This window comes from Phodopus roborovskii, unplaced genomic scaffold, assembly GCF_943737965.1.
Source record: "Phodopus roborovskii unplaced genomic scaffold, PHOROB, whole genome shotgun sequence".
In the NCBI taxonomy this organism is placed as follows: Eukaryota; Metazoa; Chordata; class Mammalia; order Rodentia; family Cricetidae; genus Phodopus; species Phodopus roborovskii.
Window position 1 is genome coordinate 6,044,725 of NW_026126480.1, and position 21,664 is coordinate 6,066,388.

General features: G+C 36.0%; 1 pseudogene; it reads right to left on the reverse strand.

Annotated features, from left to right (window-relative positions):
- Nucleotides 1–18,314: 18,314 nt before the first annotated feature.
- LOC127227651 (prohibitin-2-like) lies at nt 18,315–19,339 on the reverse strand (annotated as a pseudogene).
- Between the last annotated feature and the right edge of the window lie 2,325 nt (nt 19,340–21,664).

The window sequence follows — 21,664 nt, forward strand, 5'->3', positions numbered from 1 at the left end:
AGTTTGTTCAGTTTTTTTGTTTGTTTTGTTTTTTGCTTTTTGTTTTTTTGGTGTAGAGTCCATATCTGGTAGTGTCATGTTGGTCTTTCTATTGTTGATTGAGTCCTTGTACTGCTGTCTTCCCATCCCTACTTCCAGTGGGTACAGGTGGTGTCATTCTCTCCCTAGTCTCCTCTCCCAGTGGTTGTAGTTGGGTCAGGACTTCAATGTCAGTAACTCTGGATGATCAGACCTCTCTTGGAGGTCACAAGCAGAAAAAGGGGCCCAAAGTTTAGGTGAGGGCAGGCTCTTGATGATCCTGATTGGAGGTATAGATCCACTATGTGCAGAGCCTACCCAGGAAGTTACAAGGGAAGCTTGGGGGTGTAGGACACTAGCTGGCCAAACACTCACCGCAGGCAGAGGTTGCAGCAGAGCCAATGATGTGGGGAGGATGGGCTCCAGATGGTCTGGTGTGCCAGGACCACTCAAGCAGTTGACATGGCAGGAGGTGTGGGGGGGTCCAAGGTGCAAAGCTGATTCAGGAAGTTCCAAGGAAAGGATGGTGGAGTAGACCTGAGTTGGTCTGAGACTCACCTCCTGCAGATGGTGAAGGGGAACCAAGCTGAGGTGTTCTTCTAATTCACATGTAAGCTCATATTCTTCATATGTAAAATAAAAATAATAACATTTATTTTTCTTGTTGTGAGGACAAGGTGTGGTTATATATGCAAAAGAGCACTATGAAGTAAAAGACATTGGGCATTTTTGCTCATCAAGCACTCTAAGAAGCCAAAATGCCATAATAACTTAATTGAAGTCTCTGCCATCCTAAACAGTTCTAACATGGCAGGCTACTCACTCACATATTACAACTTCAGGCTCATTGGAGTCTTACAAGGGCTGCCACAACAAATCCACTGCTTTAGTGGATGCCTAGCAATAAAGCAAGGGGATCTTATAGATGGCTTACAAACTCCTGTGAGAAATTTAATGGAAAGAAAAAAGTCTTAGATAGATTTGGGGAAGCTGGGACTCTGTAGGGGTAGGTGGGTACCAGAGGTAATGAGACCATACCTTTTCTTAATTACATTTCTTATGTGTCATTCATTGTGTTATTCTTTGCTGTTTTCTGTTTCAGAAAGAGCCTTTCTGTTGGAATAATAATTTATATTAAGAACTAGCTCAAATTTGAATCCTCCACTTAGTCTAGTGTCTTTCTTCTGTACCTGTTGTCTGCCCTGACAAACAGGGCCTTCCACATTGTAGTTAAATAGCACAGAAAATATGGTATGTTAGAAGGAATAAGGAATCTCTTCTGATGTTATTTAAATCAGTATGACAAAGGGAAGTATTTACTTTGGTAAACCCTAAAGGTCCAGTATAGAGCTCAAAATTATAAATGCTATCAATCTATAGATATGTTGCTTCTAACAAGCTTGATACTTGTTTACTATAATACTGACTATAATTTTTAGCAAGTTATTTCTGCAACCCACTCATTAATACTCTCACGTTATTCTAGGCTAGTAACATAGAAGAATATATTTTTTAAGTTTAAAGGTATGGCTTTGATGTAAACATTGATTATATGGCAAGTCCAAGGCAAAGTATAGTTGGTTACATTACTTCCTTAAAGGCAAGTTAAATTTAAACAGGCCAACAACACACACAAAACACACACACACACACACACACACACACACACACACACACACGAACAGACTGATAGTAGTTTTAGTTGATCTCAAGACATATTATTAACTTGGTTGAAAGATCTGGCAAAAGCTTATTTTCTGAAGGTAAGGGCTATTTTCAATAAAAGATCTCAAATGATATATTTATTTGACTTAGTCTCTGAGTTACAAGAACTTTGGATACTACTCCTTCTTTACCTACTCCCCTGTGCCTGTTTACCCACTACTGACAGTATAAAAAGCCACTTATAGAAAACGAAATATCCACACATCCAAGGATGGGGAAATTCCCAACTGTATTTAAGAAGAATTAATTCCAAAAAAAAAAAATGAATTTTTTTTGGAGATGTAACAATGGCTATTTACTCAAATATCTACCTATTTGAAATTGAAGCAACCATATTAAAGGTTGAGATAAGATGAATTTTAGAGAATAACAAAGTTATTCAGATCAAAATTGCATCAGGGAGGAAGTCAGCAATAAAGCAATGGAACAGGTTGACATAAACATTGTAAAAAAAATGATTCAAAGCATAAATCTCACATTACATATTTGATATCCCTGGAATCAACTGAATCTTAGCTCTCCTGTGTTTTTCTGTTCCTTAAGAGGGTTATTAAGGCTGGCTGTTTACCCTTTGTGTGAGATAAGTGTGATAACCACTGCATTATAGAAACAAAGTTTACATTACAGCAAGAAAGCTCTGCTCACTCTTTGTAAGAATCAGTTTTAACCCAATAATACACCATGGCACATAGAAATCTAAAAATTAATCTAAGCAACTTGCACATTAAATTATTTGTTAGCAATTTTAATAACATTATTTTATAGATCTCACTGCATGCTAATTAGGTACTAATAAAATTTTCAGCCCCATTGCCCAAATGAAGCAAAAGAATCAGGCTGCTCTTCCAAGTGTAACCTCAATCTACCATGTATTAAGAAAACTCTTTTTTCAATCCTTGGGTAGATTGGCCCTTCCAAAAACACTGCAACCTTCACTGAAAGTTTCTCATCCATTTCAATTCTACCATGCTTAAAATCTGGATAATAGTACCCCAGAACAACACATAACCACATCCATGCAAAGAACTTTACTTTGATTGTGGATCATTATGAAATTATATTCCAAGTAAGAGACTGAAACTTTGCTGGACTGCATAGTCATAGTGAATAGTACACCTTAAAGTCACTTAAGACTTAAAAGTGCCATTCTACAAAGTCTTTATTCTGCTTATTTAGTATACCTTTAAGAGCAGTGGTGGCACACACCTTTAATCACAGCACTTGGGATGCATAGGCAGGTGGATCACAGTAGTTTAAGGTCAGCCAGGTCTACAAAATGAGTTTTAAGACAGCCAGAACTGTTATTGTAAGGATGGAAAAAATACAGCCTAACTCTCCAATGACCTCAGGAAGCAAGAAGTTTAAAACTACTAAGTACCTTAAATTCCAGACTCTGTCCTCAGTCAGTAGATAGGTGAAAGGTCACACTCCTTGCTGCTTATCTGACTCTATAAACTGCTTGTGTAACCCCGCCCCAGTGACCTAACAGAACTGCCGTTTGTCACCCCACCTAGGAGTCCACGCAAATGCAGACCTCTGGGGCTATAGAAAACTGAATGGTCTGTAAAGCACAGGTTTGGATGGTTTAAATTGATTGGCCCGCACTCCTAGGGCTCTTGATGCTATGAGATGATTGGTTTATGATGTGCAGGCTTTGTTGTAACCCTATAAAAGCTGTTTCAATTCTGTACTTGGGGGTCCTCAGTCCTCTACCCCTGCATGGTGTATGACTGTGGAGCCCAGTGCACTTGGAATATAAAAGACCTTATGCTGTTGTATCAAGACCGCTTCTAGTGAGTGATTTGGGGTGTCGGCTTTCCTGAGTCAGAGCATTAGGGTCCATGCTCTGTGAGTCTTTCATTACATAGAGAAGCCCTATCTCAAAAAACAACAACAAACAAACAAGAGACTGAGTAATTGCTAACCTTACTTGCTCTAGATCTCCCATTATGACATTTTAGAGCCTAAGATAACACACAGCTGTAATCTTAAATGATGCAAGCATCCATGCCTCTGACCAACGCATGAGTATTATTTGCTAAATGCAGCAAATGCAAAAGTTGAAAGCTATCTTATATGAATATGTGTTGATCAATAATGTTTATAGCATTGTTTTCTGTTTGGGTCAGTTAATCCCTTGAAAACTCTGCTAAGATTTCAGAAATATCTCATTCCTATCCCAATGCAATGTTTTCTGTGTTGTTCAATGAAAACAGAAGTGAAGCCCTTTGTTAAAGGCACAGTCACACACACACACACACACACACACACACACACACAGAGAGAGAGAGAGAGAGAGAGAGAGAGAGAGAGAGAGAGAGAGAGAGAGACAGACAGAGAGAGAGAGAGAGAGAGAGAGAGAGAGAGAGAGAGAGAGAGAGAGAGAGAGAGAGAGAGAACAGATATGAACATACAGATATCCAGAGACAGGACTGATACAGAGGTGGCTACAGTTTCAGTCTTCAGACTCATGCAGAAGGCAGAGAGATGATGGAAAATATAGGAAAGAGAAAGTGGAGAATTCAAATACAAACTCACTCTAAGCTAAGTGACTCCAAGGTGAAGTGCTTTTGTTACTCTCCTTGGTGCAACACCAATACATTATTGGTGACTCGAGAGTTATTCACCAATGAGAGTAATTAATGCAATTGTCCAAACAGGACTCTGAGTCCACACTGGTCAGTTTACCCTTCCTTTTAATGTTAGTTTGATGGTATCATCATATGGCTTACCTCACCTATCTTTCTTTTGCTTCCTGAGTCAAGGCTGAAGCATCTTGAGGGCAGGGAACATTTTTCAAATCTTTTGATAGTCCTCACAAGATTTAGCTAAGTACAGAACCCCTGCATATACACTATAATTCATTGATTCATTAGAACATTTGTAAGACATTGATATACCCTGATTTTTTCTCTCAGCTTCAACTCTTCAAATGGCTAACACTTCCAGATTCTAGGACTGATATAAATTCATATCATGTCTGGGTATAAGTAAGTATCTCTTTTCTCTGATAACCACACTAGAAAACATTTTGACAGGTTCACAGTGTGAAGAGAAAGGATTTTTGTTTAATTAATGAATCTTTCCCCAGGTCCAGATTTTTAGTCTTTTAATGCACTTTCAGCTGTTAGAGGGATACTATTAAAATGTCTTAGCTATTGACTAATGCTTAATTATTCTCTTTCTGGAGTAAATCACATTTTTAATGTAGATCAATCCTTGGCTTTCTTAGCAGGAAGTCCTTTAGTGTGGCAATATATCAGTGCTTTTTGTTTATTTTCCATTGCTCCCTGTCTCATTTTAAGTGGGAGGTTTGCAATGGATTCCACTTACAGAGCATAATACATTATGTTAGCCTGGACTTGTAACTTGAGTCAGGCAACTAACATGGTAGATTAAATGCAGCCTGAGCACTTTCTTCTTCATAATTGAGAAAATAGAATTTATAGTCTGCTATTTAAATATATAGTATACATTCATATGTTGTGTATCACATTCACATATTTATATGTGGCTTACCTATTTTATTTGATGATTCTAAATATTGTGAGATCATCAACAAAACCAGACTTTATTCAAATGTGCTATGTGACAAATGAAATATTTTTTATACTTGGATCTTTCAAAAGTACAGATATTTCTATAAAGGAAAGTTCAAATTTTGGGCCATAATTATATATTAATAAGTCAAAGTAATTGTTCTATTAGATAATTATTTTTAAATAATTGAAATGTTGAGGATATTTTATTTTTGATGCACATTCATATATCTCAGGCTGGTCATAAACTTTGGATCCCACTGCCACCACCTCTAAAGTGCTGGGAATGTAGATGTACACCACAACCATATCAAGGCAATACAGTGTTGTGGGCACAACCAAAGGCTTTGTGCAAGATACATAAGCACTTTAACAACTGAACTATATTGTTAGACAATACAAGAAAGAATGATATTAAATGTATTAGTAGGTCTCTTGGAAATTGTAATCTATGTAGGTGACAACACTGCTAAATTTATTGTTGTGTTGTAAATGATGTACAGAAGCAAACACCCATACCTAAACACTGAGTCAAACTAGAATCCAGATGCAGAGGGAGAGGACAAGACTAGGATCCAGAAACACATAGAGAGAGAGCTGACCTGAACAAGGAGGAGCTAAGGAGCCCCCAGACTGATAGCTGGGAATACAGCATGGGACTGACTCAGACTCCCTGAACATTTATCTCAGCCAGAAGGACTGAGCAGTCTAAGGGACCTCAGACAGTGGAATCAGGATGTATTCCTTGTGCACAAAAGGACCTTGTGGACATATCCCCCATGGAGGGATACTGCCTTAACCTACAGACAGGAGGGAAGTCCTAGTCCCTACTTCAAATGACTTGACAGATTTACATGACCCCACCTGGATGGCATTGCCCTACATGTGGAATTGGGGTGGGGGAATGGGAGGGGAGGGTGGTCAGGGTTCATGTGAAGGGGCAGAGAGGGTAAGAGAGAAGGAGGGAGGGAGGGAGAGGGAACTGGGATCGATATGAAAAATAAAAAATAATTAAATTTAAAAATTAAGAAAAAAAGTGATGTTGTTTTAAAGCATACTCATGAGGGCACATTTCCTTTACCCTTACCACCTACAACAGGAGGAAGAGCTGATCTCTCATACATGAGAATGGAAGAACTGGCCCTGCCCTTCACCAAGTGCAGCAATCTGGAATGAGGGCCTTGTGCTTCCCCTGCCTGGGCAAAAGAGGACAGCTGTTCATGATGATGTGAGTGCAGGTGAGCTGGGCCCAGAGGTGTGAAAGAAGCAGAACATGTTCCACTCCTTGCTGTCTACTGTAGTGTGAAATAGTCTGGGAAGTGCAAGAGAGTTCGTCTGTGTGCCAGGAAAATCTGGCAGGCTGACCAACTCAGCTACCATCATTCAGGCCCAGAAGCAGGACTATGAGATAGCCCACCCCAATATGCAACTCATCTATGAAATGCTGGAGCATGTGTAGTGACCAGACTATAGGATCTCCATGATACAAGGCAACAATAGGATATTGAATATGAATCTCAAGATGCGGGCCTAGTATCAAATTAGACCAATGACTCATTGCAATGAACACTTACAAATAAAGGTGTAAAGGGAATATTGTAAGACTCACCCAGCCACACTACAGCTTCTATGCCAAGATTTTATTTATTTATTTATTTGTTTATTTATTTTGGTTTTTACTTTTTAATTTTGTTTTCTGGGGGAGGTTTCAAGGGCAAAGGGAGAAGCAAGGGTATGGGAACATATGTAGGATCAGGATACATGATGTAAAATCCACAAGAGTCAATAAATAGTTTAAAAAATAAAATAAAACATACTTGTTAAGTCAACTTTACTAAAGGAATCACAAACTGGCAGCAAGGCCCTACTGCTGAAAAGAAAACCTACGCAACTCATTGAACACGCAGATGTTGAACTGGCTCCTCTATAGAACCTTTACCATTAAATTCTAGTGTCTTTGGTACAAGAAGGCACTTTGCATGCTACCAAGAGGATAAACATAAACACCAACCCAGCTGTAAACTCTTTGACCTATAATGATATACTAATTAAAAGATATGCTAGGACAATGGTGGCACAAATCTTGTAAGAACAACCAATAATTAACTGATTTGAAATAAGACTCACTCCATTAGAAGGAAACTATGTCTGAAGATGCTTGGGTGACCAAGAACATGAGCCTAGATAGCTCTGAGTCTAGGGTAAATCAAATAATGCTGTAAGGAGTAAGGTTTTCCCTCCTGCTTCAGGTCTTGCCCAAACGCCGAGCCAGCCCCAATTAACACACTGAGACTCTGTATTTGATATAATGCTGGCCAGGTACTAGTTTCTTACAGGCTAGCTCTGTCTTAAGTATTAACCCATTTCTGTTAATCTACATATTTCCATGTGTTTTCATCTTACTGGGGAATGGGGCCTGCTTCTGGTCTCTCCAGTCTCTCCATGCTGACCCTCCTTCCTACTTCCTCTTTCCTCCTTGTGTCCTAGTCCCTCATATTTTTCTTTCCTATTGGCCAATAGTGCTTTATTCATTAACCAGTATGAGAAACATATATACAGAATGACATCTCCCATCATAATGCTGATCTAAAAAAGTGATAAAAAAAAAGAGCAATAAAATGAGTCCTAGTCCTCAGAGAAGATGAGACCTACCATAGGAAATCAGCAAAATCTGTCACATCACTTGAGGCAGGAATGGATGGGAGGTGCTGTAGGGAGATGGTAGGGGGAACATGGGAGCTGGAGAGAGAAGGAACTGGGATTGGTATGTAAATAAGATTGTTTTATAAATAAAGAAATAGAGAATGCAAGAGGAAATGGATAGGGAACAACTAGGAGGGGTTGTAACTATATAAATATAGTATTCATGAATTAAATTCTCATATAAAATAAAATGAAACCAGAAAAAAAAAATGACTCCTAGTGATATTCTGCTAATCTCATAAATCAGTGCCTTTTCCAGCCATCATCAGAAAAGTTTCTTCCGGCAACAGATGAGAACAAACACAGAGACCAAAAGACAGACAGATGGAAAAAATGAGAGGTCTTGGAACACCCAGCCCTAAATGGAATGTTTCCATGAAATCTTTCCCCTCAGGCCTCAAGGAACCCTGGTGAAGAGGTAGAAAGAATTTTTGAGACAGAGTGTTTGGAAGACACCAAGAAAACAAGGCCCTATAATCAACACAAGAAAAGGCCATATGAACTCACAGAGGTGGAACGGCATGTACAGGGCCTGCCTGGGTCTGCACCAGGTCTTCTGTACTTTTATTATAGCTTCTAGTTCAGTTTTTTGTACGATTCCTGAGTTTGCTAATAAGTGAGTCTCTGGTTCTTGTGGGCTTTCTTGAACTTTTTTTTTTTTTTTTCCTTGAATTGATTTTTTCTTATCTATTTTTAGAGTGAAGAATGTTTTTGCTTTATCTTATTATATACTATTTTTATACTTTTTTGTGTGTGTGTGAATGAATAGCAACTATGAAACTAAGGTAAAGTTAACCACTGAGCTTTCGTTTATACCTTCTGAGTAAAGGAAAATCAGTTTTCTCCAATGGAGTGAACCTTGCACTAACCACCACGAGGCAATCCTCATCTTCAGGAGCAAGTGAACAACATATAATGGATTCCACATTTGTGTGTGTCTGTGTGTGTGTGTGTGTTTATTTGTTTTCACTTTTCCTTCTTGGGTGTTGCTAATTAGAAATTTAAAAGTATAGTAATAATTTTTAAAAGGGATACCTCAGTGTACTAACAGCATTTCAGAGTTCCTTTCCAGAGTATTAGTTTTGAAATTTAAATCCTTTTACATTGACTCTTAGTATGTCATGACAGTAATATGCACTTATATACAGGTGATGACCGCCATGACAGCTACATATAGTGTGTTTTCCATTGGGACATTTGAGTCCAGTCTCTATGAGAATTGATGTTTTATTTTATTTATAGCCTGTATCACAAAGATGGTATTAAACTGATATATTTAATAAATTCAGCAATGACTGAAGTAATTTAGGATTATATTGGTTGTGCAACAATCTCAGATGAAAAGACATATCTAATGTCAATTTCATATAAAATCATATGAATTACATATCATTTCTACTTTTATAAATATAATGTTTTATATATTGTTAAGCACAATCAAAATGACATTAAATAATAAAATGTGGAAACCAGCACTTGGTATAGAAATTTATGGATTTTGTTTTATTTCAAAGAACATTCAGTGTTGACTGGGAATGAATCAGTTTCTAAACCACAAGTAAAGAGCCAAAAAAAAAAAAAAAATGTAGAAGGAAGAAACCAAACAAACAGCAGATGGCAATTTCCGGCAGACTCCCACTTCTCCCAGGGCCCTTTTGTAATCAGCATATGCAGCCTAGATTCCTTGTTCTGGAAGGGATCTGCTGCTCTGTAGATATATCACTGGCTCCTTGGGCTCTTCCACTAGCCATGTTAGAAGAAAACTTTATCTGAGCCAATTAGGGTGTGTTAGATAAGTTAATCCTTGGAATATGTTTGTTCATCTCCCCCTTGGTTGCCTAGGTCCAATTTTTTTAAATTGATCTCGTTTCTTAATTGTTCTGGAGCTAGAGCAGCATTTCCCTAGCTCTCAACACTTCTGTTCACTTCAGTGTCTATGATTTTGATTTTACCCCCATTTAAATAATCTCACTTCTTAGTTTCGTAGGGCCAGCAGTTCTCTAAATGTGGTTGATTATGCATGTCATGTTTCACTTCAATGAAAACATTCCAGAGCTGAGAGAAGATAATCAAGGCAAAGATAGGTCATGGGCACTTAAAGTTTTCAGTGACTCATACCTTTGCCATTGTCAATCATGAAAACATTCATTTTAATTATGTAGCCTCATTTTATGTAACTGTTATACTAATAGAATTGAAATGAAAAAAAATTGCAATGGTGTCATTGCATAAAAATGCTCATCATTAAATTTCCCATATTCTTTTCTCATATAAATTATTTCACAGAAGCCATTTGTCTCCTTATGCTAAAATTTTCATCTTCATTGTCAAGATAAATGGATTGAGTACCACAAAGGTAATGATCTCTGATTGGAATCAGGTTTAGATGGTCCTTCGTTAGATGTACATACTCAGGGAGAAATGACAACTCTCTGATTCTTGTCAACTAATGCATTTCTTTAACTAGGTTCAAGATTAATAATAATAGTGATAAATACCCATTTAGTCCCTCCTTTATTGCCTTCACAGCATACTTAAATAAGTGTCAATTTGTATTTAGCTCAATTTATGCATTAGGTTTAATTTAACTCAAAAGAATCACAGAGTTTTGAGTTCCCAGTTCCAGTTATGTTCCCAAACTTAAAAATAATAATTACTGTAACAATATTGTTACATATACAATATTTTCCTCACCTTCCACATAGTGCTACAAGGGCTTAGAAATATTAAGTAATTTTAAGAGCATCCAATAGCTATTGATTCATAGATCAAGAGGCTTTGAATGTTTCCAAGGCCACATACAAACAAGAAAAGCTACAAAATTTTAAATGTATTGAAATAATTATACCTATGGTTGGCTGTTCATTATGAAATTTTGTTGAGTATTTTGTAACTCTTTTTAGTGCTTCTCAGCTAAAAATTTTGTGAATGACAATTTTATGTTATGGGATCCTGTCTGTTAGCAAACATAGAAAGGATTCAGTTCTATCCTACTTATTATAATAATCTTATATTTAAGGGCAACATCATTATAAAAGCATATTTATTCATTCAAATTTTATTTACCTAAAACTACTTTTAATTAATGGTAAATACATACAGTTATTAAATAATTCAAATTTTATTTACCTAAAATTACATTTAATTAATGGTCAAAGCATACAATTATTTAAATGTATAAGATAACAAACATCATTTTCTCCAACAATGAGACCATGAAGAAGAGAGAGGTAGAGAGAGATACAAAGAGAGGAGAGAGAGAGAAAGAGAGAGAATGAGAGAGAGAGAGAGAGAGAGAGAGAGAGAGAGAGAGAGAGACTGAAAGGTCAAAAGCAAATGAGGGAAAGAAATAATTCACAAAAATTCCTAAGGTCTTTGAACACTTGTTGTGAATTTACCGAGGTCTCATTTTAGACGAACTGAAAAAAAATCTCTAACTTAAAATATTAAGCCACTGGATATTTCACAACATTAGATAATGTATTAATATATTTTAGGTGTTACAGTAATGTTGAAAATAACTATTATATTTCATTTTTATGAACTAAAACCTGAACTGATGATACTGTTTATTTCAGAGTTGTTTTTAAATAATTTGAAGTTATCTATAAGGAAGGGTCTTTAAAGATTGATGATGTGAACACAGGAATCATATGTTTGTTCCCCCAGAACAAACGAATGAACAGCACATGATGCAACTGACTCAGCCTATATAAATCCTTTATATATCACACCATTCCAAGTCAAATATTTGTGTCTTTTCAAAATTCCTGGGTATTTAAAAATTCTATTTATCTATTCAACTCTCTTACAATACATCCTGACTGCAGCCTCCCCTCTCTCCAGCCCTCCCAAACCACACCACCACCTCCCTTCTCCCCCCAGATCAATCGCTCCTGTTTCCTTTCAGAAAACCCCTCAGCAATATCAGTCGAACTCGGCATAAGGAAATTCACTAAGATTAATCATATACCTTCATATCAAGGCTGGAAGAGCCAATCCAGTATGAGAAAATAGATCCTATGAACAGAAAAAAGAGGCAGAGGCACTCCCTCCCATTGTGAGAAGTTCAACAAAAAATCCAAGCTAAAGAACTGCAGCATACATATAGGGTGCCTGGTGAAGATCCACACAGCACCATGGTTGTGAGACCCTGTGGGTCCTGCTTAGTTTAATCTGTGGAATTTACTCTGTCTGGTCTCTTTTACCCTTCTGGCTACTACAATCCTCCCTCCCCATCTTCTGTGGCATTCCAGAGAGCTGCCTAATGTATGGCTCTGGGTGTCTGCATTGGTTCCCAGTTGCCTCTTTGACTGCCATTTGGCTAGGATTGATCTGTGAGTACAGTAGAACACAATAAGGAGTCATTTCATTTGCTTGCTTGCTTGCTTCCTTCCTTTCTTCCTTCTTTCCTTCCTTTTTTCTTTCTTTCCCTTCCATCCTTTTCTTTATTCCCCCTCCCTTCCTTCCTCGTTCCCCCTCTCTTGTTTTGAGAATTTTTTTACATATACAAAATGAAACCGTTCTCTCCTCCAAATACCTGTATTTTCCCCAACAGTTAACTTACAGTCCTATGTTTCCTTTTACTGCCCAGTAAGTCCTATTAGTCTGTACATGCATATTTTTCCATCGTTGACGGGATTTTGGTTATCTTGGTACAAAATTTGTTTTTTTTTTTTTTTTAACTGTAATATTAATGTCATAGTATTAGGATGTGGTTCTTTAGAAGGTAATTACATCATGAGCCCGGGCTATTTTGAATATATTTGTGTCTTCACATGAATGATAAAAATCTAGCCAGGATTTTTACTGCTATGCCAGGATACAAATTCATTAATACACAAACTGAAACCAAAGCACAGGTCCTCACCATAACTCTACCATGCTGGGAATTCCATCTCAGACTTCTAGTCATCATTACAGTAAGAAAGAGATTTTGTTGTATATAGGTAGCACACTCCACAGTACTTTCTTTAGAAGCCCAAATTAAGACATAGAAATTAAAGTGACATAAAAATAAAACATTAAAATAGCATCTCATGTATATTTTATGAAGCGTTATTGCCATTGAAACATTAAAATATGTAATAAAATTAAAAGCTAAATAAAAGACTTTAGGAATACAGCCTTTCAAACATAAATGTAATAATGTTAAATTTACCTTACTTCTAAAACTTCCATTAAAATATATAAATGTTTATAAAAGTAAAACTTCATTAGTTTGAAATTCAAGGAATGCTTTTTTATCAATGTAAATATTACGTTTCACATATATTATGGATATATCAGCATATGTAAACATTTCTGGGTAATTCACACATTACCAAAATGTACAAAGCTAGTTGGTTTTCATGTAAATGCATTATAAATAGTATGCTAATTTTATTGACTCCAAAACCTAAAACCTAGAATACAAACAATTGAAAATGGGTACTAACTATTTATGATTATTTGCAACTTATATGTTTAAATATAATACTAAAAAATAGAAGGTCTAATGACTAATCTATTCTTGTAATATATTTTGTTGTTGTTATTGTTTTCTTTTAATTTTTGAGTTAATAGTCTTATTGTGACCAATTCTACCCAGTGCATCACTTGAAACCAGAGGAGCCTTTGCTCATTCTTTGGAATAGACAAGTGATATATTTCATAAATTGTTGAGGTCTTTAGATATGGTCACTTGTGTTTTTTAATTATGTCTTTCAGTTTTTGAGATTACAATACAATTATATTATTTTCTCTCCCCTTCTCTTCCTTCTAATCCTCTTGTATATCCCCTTTGCTATCTTTCAAATTCATGTGTTTTTTTCATTAATTGTTGTTAGATGCATATATGTATATACGTACTTGTTTCTAAACATAACCTAATCTGTTTGTTTAATGTTAGTTTTATGTATTTTCTTAAAGACTGGCATTTTTGTATTGGTTCTGTAGGTAAGAGCAGTTAAAATTGTGTGTGTGTTTGAGTGTGAGAGAGAGAGAGTGTGTGTGTGTCCATATGTGTGTATATGTATAAATGAACACATCACCTAGCACTCATGTGGAAGACAGAGGAAAACCTCTGGTGCTGGGTGATACTCATCTTGTGCCTTGAAACAGAATCTCTTGTTTCTTAATGACAATGCCACACTAGCTGACTCATGATGATCTATGGTTTACCTTATCTCTATCTCCTCACAGCATCACCAAGGTTTCTGTTAGTCTACAAAATACGATTTTACTTGTTTTTTGTTTTGTTTTGGTTTTGTTCTTTTTGTTTGTTTGTATAAAAAAACAAACAAAAATTAGTGGCCTATACTTGTGTGAATGATTTCTATTCTATGGAGGGAACTGTTGTCTATCCTAATACATATTTTTGTGTTAAGAAGTCCTTGGAGAGACAGTCACTCTAGAAGGTTTTATCTGATATACATTTGGTCAAAATTTTCTATAAACATAACCAAGCTTGTGATTTTTTAAGCAGAATAGAAATAGCCTGATTATCTTTTGGAAATTATACACATTCTGTATCTAGGGCTTTGTAGTATTTAGATATTAAGTTAAGTCAGTATCTTCATAATAATGGTTAAAGAATTTTTAAAAATGTTAAGTATAGAAGAGTAATAACCTGGCTGTACATACAGCAATGTTCTCCAACCTCACCCATCTTTAATACATACATACATACATACATACATACACACACAGACATATATATATATATATATATATATATATATATATATATCATTACATTTTAGAGCATTTGAGATAGAATAAATGAATCATGAATATACAATTTTTTAGCAGTAAAATTATTTGGAGTCACTATGTGATTGATTATTTGGAGTCACAATGTGGAACTTGTTAAAATCACCCAGTCTAAAATTGTTCATCATGTGATGCTATATAAATGAATAACATCATACTTTCACAATTATGACACTGTTTTTCCTTCACATAGTCATCACTTAAGCATCCCTATGTATTTGGGAAAAAATAAGTATAAAGACGCTTAAAACCAAAGTTCAAAAGACATTCCCCATGACACACCAGCAATTAAACATTAGAGAATTTTCAGTTCATATGGTCCAGTTCACAGCTACTCAACCAGAAATTACAGTAAGGAAGCAGTCAAAGATAATTTGCAAACAATCATATATAGGTATGATTCAGTGAAGTGTTTACATAAATATAATTCAACCATCTATTAATATTTATGATGCACAAGTTATCATAAGACAGTCACAAGAAACACTGCTTGCTGAATGTATGAAAAACTTAGACAACCAGATAATGAGAGATGCAGTTTTCTAGCATCACATGATAAAGATTCACAGCCAATGTCCTCAGTCATCTTCTACTCCTGACATCCAAAGGAAGTTAGTAAATCCTGTATTTACTGTTCTACGAAGCACTTAGAGCCCTTTTTATATAGAGAATAAATATTTAATCATGTGTTAATTACCCCTTTAAAATCATTGTGTATCACTTTATGCTAACAGCAGCAAACTCCTGGGGAATGGGGTGGGATTAAAAACTGCATTTGGATTGATTGTTTGCATGGCTAATGAGCACCTCTGCTTGTAATGTGTTTCACTTACACAAGGGAAAAAGCAAGAATCTGCAGGAAGCAAAGCCCTTCCACACAATGAAATGATCTTCTGTTGGTTAGTTGGTTAGATTTATTGTACAATATGTAGATGATTAATAAGAATATCAGAGGAGCTCTGGTTAGTAACAGGAATGACTAAGAAAAACAAATAAATATAGGAAATCACTCTGCATTTACAAATCATGAAAGACAAAAAGGAAATCAGCTAAAAAGGAAGGGGAGATTTGTTCCAACATTGCTACTAACAGGGAAAACTAAACAAAGACATGTAAGATTCTAATCATTAATAAAATATACTGTGTGACTGCACTTTGTCTTGTAAGGACCTGCCTTGTATGTCTCATTTTAAATTGTTAATTAGTTTCAAACAAATGTTTGGCATAGAAATAATTGAAAAGAAACTATTCGATAAGTATCATATAACCATTAGCATTTATACATTCTCTTCTGGAAAAAAGTGTATACTCCCTGTTTTGTACATGATGTAACTGGCATTGAAATTTGCTAATAACAATATAAACTTTAAGATAAATCCAATCCTCAAAAATATATTATTATTGATATCTTTAAATGTCTCTGCATGATTAAAAATCCATTACTCTAACCACCCTCCCCTCCCACCCCCCCAACCCAATTCCATATGTAGGGGAATGCCATCCAGTTGGGGTCATGTAGATGTGACAGGTCATGTGAAGTAGGGACTAGGGCTTCTCTCCTGTCTCTAGATTAAGGCAGTTATCCCTCCATGGGGGATATGTTCACAAAATCCTTTTGTGCACCAGGGATACATCCTGGCTCCATTGTCTGAGGTACCTTAGACTGCTCAGTCCTTCTGGCTGAGACCCATATTCAGGGGGGGGCCTGAGTCAGTCCCATGCTGGCTTCCCAGCTATCAGTCTAGTGGCCGTTAGCTCCTCCTTGTTCAGGTAAGCTGTCTGTATGTCTATAAATGTTTGTTTTCATTTAACTGGACTTTGTTATATAAAATAAATTAAAAAAATAAAATAAAAAAAAATACATTACTCTACAAAGGCCATCAAACAAATTGAAAAGTATGAGGTGCATTAATGAATAAGTCATGTTTGCATTGTAATTAAATAAATTGTCCTTGAAACAGGTATATTCCCTTCGCTATGTAATGAATAAGTAAAGCTGTAGAGACCACTCATTAAGGTACTAATTGTTAAGGTTATTATATTTTCTTTAAACAAAGGAATAGTTAGATGTCTCATTGTTCAAAAAAGATAATTGCTCTTGTAGAGGAACCACATGTGCTTCTCAGCGCCCATATGGTGGCTTCCAACCTTTAGCAGCTCCACTTCAAGAGCATCTAATATCCTTTCTGACTTATGTGAGTATCAGACAGGCGCCAAGTGCACCAATATACATACAGACAAACACAAAAGTACATAAAATATTTTTAATTGCAAAGAGTATAAAAGTATTAAAATGATGAAAAGACAGATGATAAAGTGGTTTAAATATTTTAAAATAAATAACAGATGTTTTGCTAAATCATTTGTTAAACTCTGTTTGGTGTCATGGAATTTAAACTGCTTCTTCAGAAATTTCACATAAAGAAAAGTTAAAATTTAAGGGTATGAACTTGTCTGAGTTAAAATAAACAGCTGATAAGAAGGGGGGAATTATTGACAAATGGTAAATATGAACACAATTTAGATTTTGAATGACAGATTAGAATTTATGATCAAATAAGTTTAAAACTGATTATCTCTATAACTGGAGGTATTTTAATCATTATAACCAGGTTTGGAGATTCTAAAATTATCTATAAGGTGTGTGTGTTTGAGGTGTGTGTGTTTGTGTGTTCTCTGGTGTGCATTCTAAAACTTGGCATACATTTTCAATATATTCTTATAACAGAATAGCAATTGTAATAACTTCAACCTCCAACACAATCACACTCTTAAAATATATGAATTACAGAGAACTTTTTATGTGATAATGATATGCAAAATAATATCTGTAATGTAACTTGATCTCCAGAATTAAATTTATACTGAGAAAATAATGTTTAGAACTTCACTTGAAATTAACAAAAACAAATCTTCTGGACACTAAAACTACTAAAAATAAGTAAAGTTGACTATATTTTCTGAAGGAAAAAATTATAGTAAGAATTAATACTTAATTAATAATTAATAATTCATAGTTTTTATTTTATTGTAATCATGTCAATGTAAATAGATAGCAGTAGAATTTTGATGCTAATCATACAAATTTTGGTTTAAGCTTTTATAGTTGATAAGAAAATTTAGCCATACAGATAGAAAGATAGAAAGAGAACTGACATTTTTAAGTTAAAGATTTTATTATAGATTAATTGAATATGGATTTTGCTTCCATGTTAACCTACTGTTTCTTTGCTACACTGAAATACAATAGTCTAGTTTTTATTTCTGAATGCACCTTTAAACTGTATATTACTCTTAACCCCATGGCTTCTTGCATTCTGATTATCTTTGAATTATTGATGCATATTATATTATAACCTAAATTACATTTATTTGTTTTATTTTTATTTTTTTTAAGTAATAAAAATTTTATTGAGAATTTCTGGGATAGTAGTTATCTCCCCCATTCTGAGGGAGGGACAACAATGTAAGAAATCACTGAGAAATCACACTGTCTCCCCTCACCCCATCTCCCAGGTCACTCTGAAAGGGTTGGTCTTCAGTCTTCCTTAATCCAAGAGGCCAAGTACAGAGGAACCAAATCCATCACATGATGCTTGGTTCAGGGTGGGGTGTGCTTGACCTCACTAGCTGGCTCCTCAAAACTGGATGAGAAATGCATCTACTCTCTCTGTCGATGGAGTTCTTGATGGTCACAACTCATTTCTTGGCCTTAATGAGGCTGTCACTTCCCCGGGTAAAGCTTTCATCTTGTAGATTAAGGACAAGGTTGTCAGCTGTGAGATAGATGCGGTTCTGGAATGTGGTGACAGTCTTAGAGATGTTCTGGGCAGCCCAATCTTTCAGAGCTTGATGTAGCCGCGATTCTTGCTCAGTGCTTCTCCAGCATCTTGGTAGCTTCAGCCTCCCCCTCAGCCTGCACGATATTCTGTCACTGTTCCTGATTTGCTTTTTCCACCAAAAACTTGGCCCGCTGGGCTTCATGCTGGGCCACTTGCTTGGCTTCTACAACTGCTGTGTACTCTCGGCTGAAGCTCAGCTCCATGATAGCTACATCGTCCAGGATGAGGTTGAAGTCCTTGGCGTGCTCTGTCAGCTCTCTTAGGATCAATAGGGACACCTGAGCCCGCTGGGTAATCAGCTGCGAGGCACTGAACTTGGCCACCACGTTCTTGAGCACCTAGTTGACAATGCACTGGAAGGCAGCACTTGCTCCTCACAGTCCATCCCTAAGGGCTGGTACATGCTGGGTAGCTTTTGGGCATTGGGTTGAGACAGCACATGCAGGGAAATGTTCACCATCTGCAGGTCTTTGGAACCTGTGGGGGAGGATATTTTTTGGGGTCTGGCCCGAAAGTCATAGATGATGGGGTACTGGAACCAGGGGATCCTAAAATGAAGGCCTTCGGCCAGGATTGTGTCCTGTTGCACGCAGCCCATCCGGTTAAAGAAGATGGCTCGATGACCACCTTCCATGGTGAACACGGATTCACGGACGCCACAGGTCACGGTCCTGGCCCCTAGCAGCAGCTTCAACTCATGCCCATGCCCCGAGGTCCTGCAGGCAGGCGTCCTGCTAAGTCCTTTAAGTTCTGAGCCATGTCTGATCTTCCAGAAAGTGGCGGCCGGTGGTCAGGAGGTGGTGACCGCCTGCTTCTAGCCCACTCCAGTTTACAGACCTCGCCCTGCACAGGACGATTGGGGGCAGCAGTGCTTGCGGCAGAAAGGTCCATTTGTTTGTTTTATTACCAGTAAATTTGCTAAAATCTTGAGAATTGAGAAGCAGTTGAATTTCAACATAATTTTTTAAAATTCTAAGTTTTCATAAAAGCCCAAATTTTACCATTGACAATAATTGTACTTTACTAGAAATATCAGGTTCTCTTAACACATTTTTTTTTGAGAAAAAATTTGCCAGTATGGCCATGTAAGTTATCATGATATATCAGCCCTTCTTTCAAGTGAAGACTTGCTATCAAATGTAGCCATTATGGTTCACAACTCAGTCAATGCAAGGAAGTTTTCTTCAGCTTGCTGTTAATTTTTTGGATATTACAGAAACATTTATGCATGGTTTTTATTTCATCACACATGTGTGTATACACATGCATGAGTGCACACACATACTATCAAAGATTGGTATTTTTTTTTAAAAAATCAATGTTGTATTGTTTTATATAGAGTATTTTTAAGTGATACTTCCTGAATATTAGCAACACTGAGGTTCACAAAGGCAAATGGTCCAGTTAATGCCACTGATTTGAGTTGTAGTACAAAACAGTTGTGTCCACTTCTGCTATCATAATATAACTATGACAATTCCCGTTTAAGATACTAAAACTTTTCATTCACAGACTACACATACATACTCTCATGTACATACATGCGTGTGTGTGGTGTGTGGTGTGTTGGGTGTGTGTGTGTGTGTGTGTGTGTGTGTGTATGTGTGTGAAAGAACATGGATGGTCTCTGTTTAAAAAATGTAGTCAAGACTGAGGTATCAGACACACAACTCAATGTCAGTTGTTACCTGAATATTTATATATATTTTATAAGTCCTGTATTACAAATACTTGTTTTTGCATTAATGCATTCAACATTGAGAGCTGTTTATGTGGTTATAGGAACAGGTAAAATCTGAGGGATTACAGCTACAATTAAGTTTGTTACTTACCGCGACAAAATATTAATTACAATCTATCAGAGGAATATAAAATTTTAAAAACTTACTTGTAATCGTTTCTAGATGAAAATATCTCATTTAGTAACAAAGGCAAAGCAATGCTATCAGATATTATTGCATTCCTAAACAATATTCCTGTTACTCAGCAATCTCTTCTCCTGGCCTTACAATGTGAGAGTGAGGGAAACTGACCAGTTCAGCCATAGGAAAAATTTTTCTTTATTAATTGCATGCTTTCAAAAAGACTATTTACTTTGCACAGGAAACAACCTCAGCATACACTCCACTCAAAAGCAAATTGTTTTTCTAGGGCAAAGACAGTAGATGGATATTAATACACATTCTGTTCTCAATAAACTAATTCTATTAGTTTTTTTATATTTTGCCTCTATTCCTTCAGGTGTTTGCAAAATAAATGACCTAAAAGGTTCTAGAATCTCCAATATTTATGGTTTAGAATTTTAGTACTTTTAAAGTATTATAATTTTTTCCCTTTAGAAACTATACTACATCTTCTACTTAATTGTTTAGGATGTTTCTAAATAGGCAGGTAAATGTAAGAGAAATTTTAAGGTTGGATAAGAAAACATATGAGAGTTCAAAGAGACCCAATGTAAGAAAATTTTCATGAAGAAAAACACTAACGGTTTTGATTAATTTTTCTCAGAGTATACTTTGAATTTTTATTTTTGTGGGATAATTCTGAGATATGAAGTCACATAATCTATTCAAGGATCTCAGGATAGACAAGATGTACATGACAGGACTTTCTGAAAGGCTAAGCTATAAAATAGGAGAAACAATTAATGAATGCAAATCCTGTCCTTCAGTTCTAGTGAACTCAAAGCTATTTGACTACATGCAGCAAATGCTAAACTAAAAGAGAAGCACTTAAGTTTGCAAAGACAATAGATTAGACAAAGAACATTATGAAGAGCATGTGGGGTTGTGTCACTGGGTACAATAATCCACTTAGATGGATGTGAGTATGTGATGGGATATTTGACTTAATAGAGTTAAATATCTGTAAAAAGGCTTTGATATACTCATTCTAAAGTAACATTTTAATAATAATACAGAAATGATGATTATCATGGCATTCGTGAATAAATACCTTAGAATGTGGTATGTAAATAAGTACAAATATAGATTAAGTAAAAACTTATGAGTATTTTAAAGGCATGGTTCTGAATTCGTTATTCAATTGCATACAGTCACATTACTTTGAATGGTATAAGGGCAT